The sequence below is a fragment of the Scyliorhinus canicula genome, chromosome 6 (genome assembly GCF_902713615.1).
Source record: "Scyliorhinus canicula chromosome 6, sScyCan1.1, whole genome shotgun sequence".
NCBI classification, from domain to species: Eukaryota; Metazoa; Chordata; class Chondrichthyes; order Carcharhiniformes; family Scyliorhinidae; genus Scyliorhinus; species Scyliorhinus canicula.
This window is the reverse complement of record NC_052151.1, coordinates 204,956,783-204,969,778: the sequence shown is the minus strand read 5'-3', so window position 1 is coordinate 204,969,778 and position 12,996 is coordinate 204,956,783. Positions and strand designations below refer to the sequence as shown.

The following is a 12,996-nucleotide window of genomic DNA, read 5'->3' as shown; positions in this document are numbered from 1 at the left end:
GTATGTTATTTGCCCCTCCTTTGTGAAGACAGAATCAATTTATGGACATAGTTGGTTTGTTACTTACACAAGACCTATGATTATGCTACCCATGAGTCTCATGGAACACAAGCTTCTCTGCTGAGCGGGTGGAGCTCTCTAATCAGCAGGGTAGCAAATCAGGATATAAAAACACCAGCCCGAGTGTGGGCTGGGCACAGGCGGTCCCTTTTGGCACCAATGTACTTAGAATGCTTGTGTTATTGTAATAAATGATTTGTTCCTTACACTGCCTATGTGGCTGCTCCTTGAACAAAACAGTTTGTCAACCATTTATTTGTTGCCCATTAAAAATTCCCATCTTTCTGACCGTAGGAACAGCAAAAAAAAAAGAAAATTACAGCACAGGAACAGGCCCTTCGGCCCTCCAGCCTGCACCGACCATGCTGCCCGCCGGAACAAAAACACCATACCCTTCTGGGGACCATAACCCTCTATTCCCATCCTATTCATGCATTTGTCAAGGTGCCCCATAAAAGTAACTATCACATGTGCTTCCACTATTTCCCCGAAAGGAATGAGAAGTGGGGCCAATTGAATATTTCTTTCAGAGTGACCGCACGGAAAAGGTGGACAGAATGGCCTCCTTCTGTGCTGCATAATTCTGTTGCTGTGTGGGTTTTGGGACAATCAACACTGATTCCTGTGATGCTGGCCTACACTAACTCCTGCCCCGACAATGTGAAGGATGTGATTGCACTGGAGGGGGTGCTGAGGCGATTAACCAGGATGTTGCCTGGGATGGAACATTTAAGTTATGAATAGAGGTTGGATAGGCTTGTGTTATTTTCGCTGAAGCAGAGAAGACTGATCGAGGTGTACAAGATTATGAGGGGCATGGACAGGGTGGATAGGGAGCAGCTGTTCCATTAGTTTAGGGGTTAGTTACGAGGGGACATAAGTCCAAAGTGAGGGGCAGGAGGTTCAGGATGGATTGAGGGAAAGCCTTTTTACCCAGAAGGTATTAACGGTCTGCAACGCAGTGCCTGGGAGGGTGGTAGTGGGCGGGTTGCCTCACATCCTTTCATAAGTACCTGGATGAGCATTTGGCGCATCTTAGCATTCGAGGCTATGGGCCACATGCTGGCAAATGGGATTAGGATTGGCAGATCAGATGTTTTTCATGCGTCGGTGCAGAATCGATGGGCCGAGCTTTTGTTATCTGACCTAATATCTCTGTGACTCAGCACCAAATTTGTTATATTTTTAATGGTAAGCTTCTGGTAACTGCCCAGGGTTATGTTGCTATATCGAAGATGCACTTTTTAGCGATGGTGCTATGGTGGTGAGCATAACTGACTTCCAAGCAGTTGATCTGGATTATTATTGACGAAATGTCAGTTATAGTTACAGCAAAATCCACCAAATTAGTGACAAACATCGTTCTGGCCATCTCTCCCTTTGTCTAAGTCATTCTATGTCCAATTACATATGTGTGTGGGCGTGCATTTGTGCATAGTGATGTGTGAGTTTGTGCTTTTACCTGTGTGCGTTGGTTTTTGTTTATTCCTGTTGTGTTGATTTTGTTTATTATGTGTCGGTCAGATGCTCGTCTTCAAATACTTTTCCAGTTCCATTTTTAACATTATTATTGAAATTATGTGCTACAATCTTTTCAGGTGGAGCTTTCCAGCACTCACAAACACAGAGTGAAAATTAGGTCTCTGCTTCCGTCCTCTATTTATCTTCTGTCAATGACTTTGAATCCACGACCTCCAGTTAGTGACTTAGACACAGAGGGGATATTTTCCATGTTTACTCTCCCATCATCTGAAAATCCACTATCCAGTTATCTTCAATTCTACTATGTCCTAATTTCAGCGACCAGAACTTTCCTAACCATTCCTCATAACTGGATTGGATGGATTGGATTGGATTTGTTTATTGTCACGTGTACCGAGGTACAGTGAAAAGTATTTTTCTGCAAGCAGCTCAACAGATCATTCAGTACATGGAAGAAAAGGGAATTAAACAAAATTCAAGAAAATACATGAGAATACATAGTAGGGCAATACAAGATATACAATGTAACTACATAAGCATTGGCATCGGTTGAAGCATACAGGGTGTAGTGTTAATGAGGTCAGTCAATAAGAGGGTCATTTAGGAGTCTGGTGTCAGTGGGGAAGAAGCTGTTTTTGAGTCTTTTCGTGCGTGTTCTCAGACTTCTGTATCTCCTGCCCGATGGAAGAAGTTGGAAAAGTGACTAAGCCAGGTGGGAGGGATCCTTGATTATGCTGCCCGCTTTCCCCGGCAGGGAGGTGTAGATGGAGTCCATGGATGGGAGGCAAGTTCGTGTGATGGGCGGTATTCACGACTCTCTGAAGTTCCTTGCGGTCCTGGGCCGAGCAGTTGCCATACCAGGCTGTGATGCAGCCCGATAGGATGCTTTCTATAGTGCATCTGTAAAAGTTGGTAAGGGTTAATGTGGACATGCCGAATTTCCTTAGTTTCCTGAGGAAGTATAGGCGCTGTTGTGCTTTCTTGGTGATAGCGTCGACGTGAGTGGACCAGGACAGGTTTTTGGTGATGTGCACCCCTAGGAATTTGAAACTGCTAACCATCTCCACCTCGGCCCCGTTGATGCTGACAGGGGTGTGTACAGTATTTTGCTTCCTGAAGTCAATGACCAGTTCTTTATTTTTGCAGGCATTGAGGGAGGGATTGTTGTCGCTACACCACTCCACTAGGTTCTCTATCTCCCTCCTGTATTCGGACTCGTCGTTATTCGAGATCCGGCCCACTATGGTCGTATCGTCAGCAAACCTGTAGATGGAGTTGGAACCAAGTGTTGCCACTCAGTCATGTGTGTACAGGGAGTAGAGTAGGGGGCTAAGTATGCAAGTAGTAACTGAACTACTTCATCCTTGAAAACCTCCCAGAAAGCAACTTCTGTCCAGTTGCTAATGTGTTTGCTGAAGGGAGGTGACCAGCATTAACCACAAGGCTCCTTACTCCTTAGGAGGAACTTCTTCACCCATAGGGTTGTGGAATTCCTTGGCCAGTGAGGCTCCTTCATTAAATGTTTTTAAGATAAAGTTATAGTTTTTTGAAAAATTAAGGGATAAATGGTGTTCGGGTCGGAAAGTGGAGCTGAGTCCACAAAAGATCAGCCATGATCTCATTGAATGGCGGAGCAGGTTCGAGGGGCCAGATGGCCTACTCCTGCTCCTAGTTCTTGTTATGTTCTTATACCAAGGTCGAACTACGTTATTGCATGATTCCGCTGCTTTTATTAATGATTCCTTGACATTAGAATCCCAAAGAAATGATATAACTTTTGAACAACACTTTGTGTATATGGAGATTAATGTTTCTCCGCCTATCTACACTTGAGAAAAAATCTCACATTTGCATTTATTCATTGTAGCCTGCCCAAAGTTCAGAATATTACTTTTTAATTCCTCGTATTTATTTTGTCTATTTTAACGAGTCATTATGAGAATCATAGAATTATACAATTATAAAATTCCTACAGTGCAGAAGGAGGTCATTCGGCCCATCGAGTCTGCACGGACACTCTGAAAGAGCACCCTCACCCAGTAACCCCATAACCCCACCTGAATTGCACATCTTTGGACATTAAGAGGCAACTTCGCATGGCCAATCTACCGGATCTGCACATTTTATGTGTGTCTTTCTTCCTGAACTGCCTACTGAGCGGATTGGTGAAGTCTCCTCTAATGACCCAGTGGTCCAATTGTTGGGATTCAGCGCTTTCAACGCCGCATTTTTGTCACCTTCATTATTTGAATCTGCCCTGCCCTCCACCCCATCACAGATTTTACCTTTCCTTCTTCTTTCCACCCTCCACCTGAGATACAAGGAACAATGTAGGTAGCTCCTTCTCGCACACAGTGGCTACATTTTCACTCACAGAGACACAGACACAAAGTTCCTCAGGCTCAGACAGCAGAAGTATTCAGTCCCACTTCCAGAGAAATGTTTTGAACCTCACATCGGCCAGAGCTCGAGAGAAAGAATTCGTTCAAATTTCCACTCCAACTCAGTTTCGCTGACAGATTTAAACAGAAAGGCCAGCCCGAACGGCAAGGTGGCACACATGGACCCGGGTTTGATTCCGGGATATTGCAAATTCTCCCTGTCTTCCGCGTGCTCCAGTTTCCTCCCACTGTCCAAAGATAGGCAGGTTCCATGAGTGCTAAATTCCCCCTCAATGTCCAAAAGCTGGGGGACCATACAGGGCTAGAGCAGGTATTAGGCTCCAGGTCAGGTGCTCTTTCGAAGGGTCGGCGACGACTGGATGGGCCGAATGGCGTCCTTCTGCACTGCAGAGATTCTATGATTAAAAGTCTTCTGGCTGAAGTTTGTTCTCACTGTCTAAAATAATTGATTAAGAGCCACCCTGAATGCAAAAATCTCCACTTACTGCTGGAATGCATTTGATAAACACCTGCTGGCCCCTCACCACTCAGTGGACAGTTACTGGAGACAGACTTGCAACGGGCAGTCTTTCTAGCCTCCCTTGACGTTTGGGTTCAAATTATCAACAGCCCTCTATACGAATGAACAAGCTGCTTCCCAACAAGTTTAGCAAAATCTATTTATCAGCAAATTTACTTACAGTCAGCTTCTGGCTAGGCCAAAATATTTGCTGCTTCTATATATTTTTACAGATGTCGTGCTTTGCACTCATAAATTATTGCTAATTGCTTTGAACCACGTGCGGAACAAACCAAATACTTAACTGTAGGCATGTACTTCATCACTGAGCTACTTGTAATGACCATAACCCGGGAGGAGAAACCAAAGGTTCCTGTAAAACTGTTTCTAATTCCATCTTCATCGGGACAATCCGGTTATGACCCAGAGCAGAGGGTAAACACAAATTTAATATTCAACAGACCCTCTGCAATTTCTCGCCGTAGGCCTGTCGGTTTCATTCTCAGCAGATACTGCCGGAACTGACGATTATTTCCAGCATTTCCCATTTCGTTTGCGGTTTACAGCATCTGCGTTGCCGTATTTTGCTTTTGTGTTTGACTATTGTGATATTGTGTATTGAATTCAAATCTGTACATTAGTGGTGCAGGAATAACATGTGGAACCACATTGTGGCAGAGACTGGTTGAAATCCTGAACCATGCTTAATCTATTACAACATCTTATTTCCTAATTCAACAAAATGTTCTTTTCCTATAGCGGCTTTACAGAGCTGTTATGGTATGTCTGGTTTGTATTACATCAGGTTGTGAATGTATGAACATTTATGGTTAACGCTGATGTGGAGATGCGGGCATTGGACTGGGGTTGGCACAGTAAGAAGTGTTACAACACCAGGGTAAAGTCCAACAGGTTTGTTTCGAATCGCCATCGTCAGAGCTCAGCTCCTTCCTCAGGTGAATGAAGAGCTGTGTTCCAGAAGCAGATGCTTCCAAATGGACTTTCCGTGTATGTTTGCTAGTTCCAAAATAAGTTTGCGCGTCAAATCAGATTGTTGTGAAATGAGGAAAGAATAGATATCCCATGTAACCAGCAGAGAGAATAAATACATTCATATCCAAAACGAGGTTAGAAATCACCTCGAGAGGATGTTTCTTAAAAGTGTTTTGAAGAGAAAGCGTGCAACAGAATGTGGTCGTGGCCGAGTGGTTAAGGCGATGGACTAGAAATCCATTGGGGTCTGACCGCGGATATTCGAATCCTGTCGACCACGTTTTGCCTATTTATCATTCAATTTCATGTTTCACCACATTCCTTTGGCGGTGATGGTTTTTCACAGCATTCAACAACAGAAGTTGCTGCTCTCACTGTTATTCACCAAATTTCTGCCGCAGTGCCGAATGGGGCTGGCTTAGCACCGGCAGGCTTTGAAAGTAGGCCTTAGCAAACCAGGAGCCTAATTCAATTCCCGTATCAGCCGCCCCGAACAAGCGCCGGAATGTGGCGACTAGGGGCTTTTCACAGTAACTTCATTTGAAGCCTACTTGTGACGATCAGCGACTTTCATTTTCAACTACTTGAGCAGAATTAGTGACTTCTTTCTGGCTCTCTAAACCTTTGTCTGAGACACTCTATGCCCAGTTATATTTGTGTCTGCCTGTTTGTGCGGGTGCATTGTGCATGTTTGCACGTGAGTTTATGCGTTTACTTGTTTGTGTTGCTTTTTGTTTACTGCTCCTGTAATTTTTGTACATTTTTTGTCTCTAAGAATAAGAGCGTTCCAATTCGCACCAACATCAGCGTCTCGAGATTGCGGCAGCGTGGAGGATTTTTGAAACCTTTGTCTAAATTTTCAGCTAACATGAAAGGTGTTTGCTTACTTTGGCTTGGATTCCATCGCTGTGGATCGGCGAAAATTCATTTTCAGATTCAACCCCATTCTTACCCATTATTAAGTTTCTACGTTTTTAACGCACCAATTCATTTTATAAGACAGAGACATCGATCAGATCACTCGTCATTCTTCAAAACTTAAGAAAATAGAACAAGGGAGAATCGCTATCAGTGGAAAATATGTAGGGATAAGAGAGAAGGCGTGGGATTGACACCGAGTACATTTAATCTTGACAGAGCTATCCCATGGAGGACGGACCTAATGTCCTTTTTCAGTGCAGCACCCATTCGTTGATTATACGATTCTAGGATTATGGAATTGAGATGCGATATTAACAAAAACAAACCTCTTAGCCCCAGTGTTGAAGCACTCTAAGATCAGTGCAATTCTGGATCTTCCTCTGAATAGCGTCTGTAAAATCATGAGAAATGACAGGAGACGGGTAATGAATTTCACGGTTTCTCAAACATTAAAACAAACTCCTGGCAGAAGATTTGTGAAATGAAGCGAAAGTGTGCCTGCCGCTCTGTGAAGGAAAAGCACTTGAGAGGGTGAATTACCAAAGATTGCCGCGGCCCGTGAACATCGAACATAAAACAGTACAGCACAGTCCAGGCCTTCAGCCCACGATGTTGAGTTACCATTTATCCTAATCTAAGATCAACCCCTTCAATTTACTGCTGTCCATGTGCCTGTCAAAGAGTAGCTTAAATGTCCAGAATGACTCTGACTCCACCACCTCTGCTGGCAGTGCATTCCACACACCCACCGCTCTCTGTGTAAAGAACCTGCCTCTGACATCTCCCACATACCTTCATCCATTCACCATAAGATTATGAAGTGGCGCGATTTAATGACTGTGACTGAGATAAATACATAAATTACAACCTCAGTTGACTATTATTTGTTGTGTCATTTGCTTCTTGATTAATTTGTTCTAACTGCTTAAAGTAACTGACTAAATACCACCTTGCATGCTAAAATGTCCACTTACTGCTGGATTGCTTTAGAATACCACCTGTTGGCCTCTCATCACTCAGTGGGCAGTGACTTCAGATCGTTGGAGCCTGGTGCTCATTACACCAAGGCCGGGGGCTCGGTTCCTCTCGGCCAAGAAAAGTCAGCGTTGCCATTCATTTAGATTCGGGAATGGCGAACCTCGCGCACATGACGCTTTCGACACGCAAACTGTCGCAGATTTATTTTTTTCCCTCCATACCCATTGCACAGTGGAAAATCTCTGATTTCTGTTCTGACAAATTCGTTCATCCCTCGACACCACTGTGCCACGTGTCTGTCGGTGACATGTGATCAAACAGTTGCTGCTCTTTAGCGGATCACTTGCAGACCAACAGAGATATCGCGGTTAAGGATCCCCATTCCGCCAGAATTCAAGATTCAATTCCAGGCTGGGTCACTGTCTGTGCGGAGTTTTACTTTCTCCCCTTGTCTGTGTGGGTTTCCTCCGGTTGTTTTGGGTTCCTCCCACAGTCCAATGACGTGCCGGTCAGGTGGATTAGCTACGGTAAATTGCCCCTAGTGACCATAAACGTTAGGAGAGGTTATTGGGTTACGGGGATAGGGGGGAAGTTAGGGCTTCTGTGGGTCAGTGCAGATTCGATGGGCCGAATGGCTTCCTTCTGCGCTGTATGTTCTTTGTCTATGTTAACATTTGCTGCTCGTGTGGATAATTTGCAAAAAAACATTTACATCGCGGTTAACGATCCCCATGCCTCTCGTTCATTGTAACATTGCATGAATATTAGCTGGAGCCAGACTTGCAAAGGCCAGTCATTCAGGCCGACATTAAAGTTTGCATTCAAAGTATCAACAGCCCTCTATACGAATGAATAAGCCGCTTCCCAAAAATTTCTGCAAAATCTATGTATCAGCAAATTTACTTACAGTCAACTGCGGGCTAGGCCAACATATTTGCTGCTTCTATATGGTTTTACAGGTGCTGAGCGTCGGAATCATAAAATATTGCTAAATGTTTCCACCCACGTCCGGAACAACGTGAATTTTTAACTGCAGGCGTGTATTTCATCACTGAGCTATTTGTAATGACCATAACCCGCGTTGAGAAACCAATGCTTCCTCTGCAACAGTTTTTAATTCCATCTTCATCGGGACAATCTGGTTATGACGACCCCCAGAGCAGAGGGTAAACACAAATTTAAAATTGACCAGGCCCTCTGCAATTTCTCGCCGAAGGCCTGTCGGTTTTATTCTCAACAGATGCTGCCGGAACTGACGATTATTTCCAGCATTTCCCATTTCGTTTGAGGTTTCCAGCATCTGCGGTGCCGTATTTTGTTTTTATGGCTGACTATTGTGATATTGTGCATTGTATTCAAATCTGTACATTAGTGGTTCAGGAATAACATATGGAACCACAATGTGTGAGAGCCTGATTGAATTCCTGATCCATGTTTATTCTATTATAACATCATATTTCCTAATTCAACAAAATGATCCTTTCCTATAGCGGCTTTAACAGAGCTGTTGTGCTATCTCTGGTTTGGGTAACATCAGGTTGTGAATGTATGAACATTTATGATTAACACAATGGTACTTTCAAATGGATTTTCTGTATATATCTGTTTGACCGTTCAAAAAATAACTTTGTCCGTTAAAGCTAGTGGTGAAATGAAGAAGGAATAGAGATCCACTTAACCAGCAGAGAAAAGAAACAAGTTAATATCCAGCATAAGATGTCAAATTCGCATCGAGAGAATGTTTCTTAGAATTGCATTGAACAAAGAATAGCGCAACGGTGGGTTCACTGTGGTCGTGGCCGAGTGGTTAAGGCGATGGACTAGAAATCCATTGGGGTCTCCCCGCGCAGGTTCGAATCCTGCCGACCACGTGTTGCCTATTTTTCATTCAATTTCATGTTTCACCACATTCCTTTGGCGGTGATGGTGTTTCACAGCATTCAACAACAGAAGTTGCTGCTCTCACTATTATTCACCAGATTTCTGCCACAATGCAGAATGGGGCTGGTTTAGCACCGGGTTAAATCGCTGGATTTGAAAGCAGACCAAGATAGGCCAGCCGTATGGTTCAATCCCCGTACCAGCCTCGCCGGAATGTGGCGACTAAGGGATTTTCACAGTAACTTAATTTGAAGCCTACTATTGACAATAAGCTATTTTCATTTTCAACCACTTGAGCAGAATTACTGACTTTTTTCTGGCTCTCTAAACGTTTGTCTGAGACACTCTATGCCCAGTTATATTTGTGTCTGCCTGTGTGCGGGTGCATTTGTGCATGTTTATGTGTGAGTTTATGCGTTTACCTGTTTGTGTTGCTTCTTGTTCATTGCCCCAGTGTTACTTTTCTATAGTTTTGGCTCTAAGAATATCATCTTCAAATGGATTTCCAATTCCATTAAAAAAATCATTTCGGAAATTATCCACAACCTCAATTTCAGACAGAGAGTTCATATTCGCACTAACATCATCGCTAAATTGCGGAAACCTCGAGAATTTTTGATACCTTTGTCTAAATGTTCAGCTAACATGAAAGGTGTTTGCTTACTTTGGCTTGGATTCCATCGTTGTGGATCGGCGGAAATTCATTTTCCCGCACCAGCCTCCCCGGACAGGCGCCAGAATGTGGCGACTAGGGGCTTTTCACAGTAACTTCATTGAAGCCTACTCGTGACAATAAGCGATTTTCATTTTCATAAACTGGGATTGTTCTCCCTGGAAAGACGGAGGCCGAGGGGCGACCTGATAGAAGTTTATAAAATTATGTGGTGTATTGATAGGGTGAACAGTTGGAGGCTTTTCCCAGGGTGGAAGTGACAAGTACAAGGGGGCACAAGTTGAAGGTGAGGGGGTAAGGTTTAGTGGAGATATGCGGGGGAAGGTTTTGGCACAGAGGGTAGTGGTGGCCTGGAGTGCACTGCCAAGTGAGGAGGTTGAGGCAGATACCTTAGCGACCTTAAATATTTATCTAGATAGACACATGAACAGACGGGGTATAGAAGGATACAGGCGGTTGGACTAGATAAGACATGTGATCGGCGAAGGAGATTGTCATCGACTTCAGGAAGTGTAGTAGAGAAGGGCTTGAAGGGCCGAAGGGCCTGTGTGTGTGCTGTACTGTTCTTTGTTATTTGTTCTCTGCCCATTTTCACTTTAGAAAATTGTCCCATTGAAAATGTCCTTTAGAAACCTTGTTGAGCTGAAGGAGGCCATTCGGCCCACTGTGTTTGAACCGACCCTTTGAAAGAGCACGGTAGCAAGGTCCACTCCCCCATTCTATCCCAGTAACCCTATAACCCCAACCTAACTTGCACATCTTTGGACATTAATGGGCATAGCCAATCCACCTAACTTGCACATTTCATGCCTGAATTTCTTCCTGAACTCCTTTCAGAGCGGTTCGGTGAAGTGTTCGCTAACGATCCAGTAGCGCTACCTAGTGGTCCAATTATTAGGATTAAGCGATATGAATGCCATATATTTGTCACCATTATCGTTGAATCCTTCCTGCCCTCCAACCCATCACAGATTTCCCCTTTTCTTCTTCTTTCCACCCTCCACTTGAGATACAGTGAACTCCTTCTTACGCACAGTGGCTATATTATCACTCACAGAGACACAGACACACAGCTCATCAGTTCCACAGGCTCAGACTGCAGAAGTATTCAGACCCAGTCTGATCCCATCTCCAGAGACATATTAGGAATCTAACATTCAATCAGAGAAGGAGAGAAATAAGTTTATTTCCATTTGCACTTCAACTCAGTCTTGCTGACAGGTTTGAACAGAAACCCCAGCCGGCTAATCTATTCTAAGATTGGAAGAGACCGCGCCAATATCGCAATAGTAACTCATAGCAACCAACTGAACAGCAGACGGAAAGATACAAATTGAATCCAAACCATTTCACACTATGTGATTTAAAGTCTCAGTGTTATTACCAATCCTGTTCACAGTTATGTAGATTTACTAAAGGAAATGCGGATGCTGGAAACCTGAAATAAAACGAGAAAATTCTGTGGAATTCTCAGCAGGCCTGACAGCTGTACATATGCCTGAGAACACCGAACATAAACTCTGTTTCTCTCTCCACAGATTCTGCCAGAACGTCTGTTTTCCAGCATTTTTGTTTGATTCGAAACTTCCTTCCGGTGATCAAGTCATTTTCAAATTCAGTGAGTGGAGAATTCACATTTTCCTACAGCGGCTTAAACAGAGCTGTTGTTTTCTCTCTGGTTTGTATTACATCAGGTTGTGAATGTGTGTACATTTATGATTCACACTGTGATGATTTGAAATGGGTTTTCTGTGTATCTGTTTGCTAGTTCAGTTCCAAATAGTAACAAAATACGTTTGCGCGTCAAATCAGATTGATGTGAAATGAGAAAAAAATAGAGATCCACGGAATTAACAGAGAAAAGAAACACGTTTACATCCAGCACAAGAAGTCAAAATCACATCGAGAGGATGTTTCTTTGAGTTAAATTATTGTCTCTTTGAATTGCTTTGAATAGCGAATAGTGCAATAACGGTTCCCATGTGGTCGTGGCCGAGTGGTTAAGGCGATGGACTAGAAATCCATTTTTATTTTTAACTCCCCGCGCAGGTTCGAATCCTGCCGACCACGTTTTGCCTATTTCTCCTTCAATTTTAATTTTCACCACGTACCTTTCGCGGTGATGGTGTCCCACATCTTTCAACAACAGGAGTGCTACTTTCATTATTATTCACGAAATTTCAGTTATAATGCAGAAACATTTGAGCAAAATTAGTGACTTCTTCTGGCCCTCTAAAGTTTTGTCTCAGCCACTCTATATCCAATTATATTTGTGTGATTGCATTTGTGCATGTTTATGCGTGAGTTTATGCTTTTACCTGTTCGTGTTGCTTTATGTTTATTGCCCCTGTGTTGTTTTAGTTTATCTGATTCTCGTCTTCAAATGGCTTTTTAATTCCATTTATACTATTATTATCGAAATGATCTAAACTACTCTTTCAGGTGGAGCGTTCCAATTCGCACCAACTCTGAGTGAAAATATTATCTTTGCTCCCATCGTCTCTTTATCTTCCAACAATAACTTTGAATGCACGCTTCTTCGTTATTGACCCACAGTCAATTGGACTCTTACTGTTTAGTCTCTCCAAATCTCGCGTCATCTGGAAAAATCACTATTAGGTCATCTACTATGTTCGAAGTACAACAACGCGACCTTCCCCAACAATTCCTTTGTGGGCAGCACGGTAGCACAAGTAGTTAGCACAGTTGTTTCACAGCGCCAAGGCCCCAGGTTCTATACCCCGCTGGGTCACTGTGCGGAGTCTGCAAGTTCTCCCTGTGTCTGCGTGGATTTCCTCCGGGTGCTCGGGTTTCCTCCCACAGTCCAAAGACATACAGGTTAGGTGGATTGGCCATACTAAATTGCACTTAGTGTCCCAAAATGTTACGGGGTTATGGGGATAGAGTGGAAGTGAGGGCTTACATGGGTCGGTGCAGACTCGATGGGCCGAATGGCCTCCTTCTGCACTGTATGTTCTATGTTCCTCATAACTGGGTTGGATTGGATTTGTTCATTGTCACGCGTACCGAGGTACAGTGAAAAGGATTTTTCTGCTAGCCGCTCAACAGATCATTAAGTATATGGGAATAAAAGAAAATACATAAGG

General features: G+C 43.5%; 3 non-coding genes across 3 annotated transcripts; all 3 read left to right on the top strand.

Moving 5' to 3' along the window:
• Positions 1-5,634: 5,634 nt before the first annotated feature.
• trnas-aga lies at positions 5,635-5,716 on the top strand. The gene has a single exon. It is a non-coding gene; the product is annotated as a tRNA-Ser (tRNA).
• A 3,408-nt stretch (positions 5,717-9,124) lies between these two features.
• trnas-aga lies at positions 9,125-9,206 on the top strand. The gene has a single exon. It is a non-coding gene; the product is annotated as a tRNA-Ser (tRNA).
• A 2,665-nt stretch (positions 9,207-11,871) lies between these two features.
• trnas-aga lies at positions 11,872-11,959 on the top strand. The gene has a single exon. It is a non-coding gene; the product is annotated as a tRNA-Ser (tRNA).
• The last annotated feature ends 1,037 nt before the right edge of the window (positions 11,960-12,996 follow it).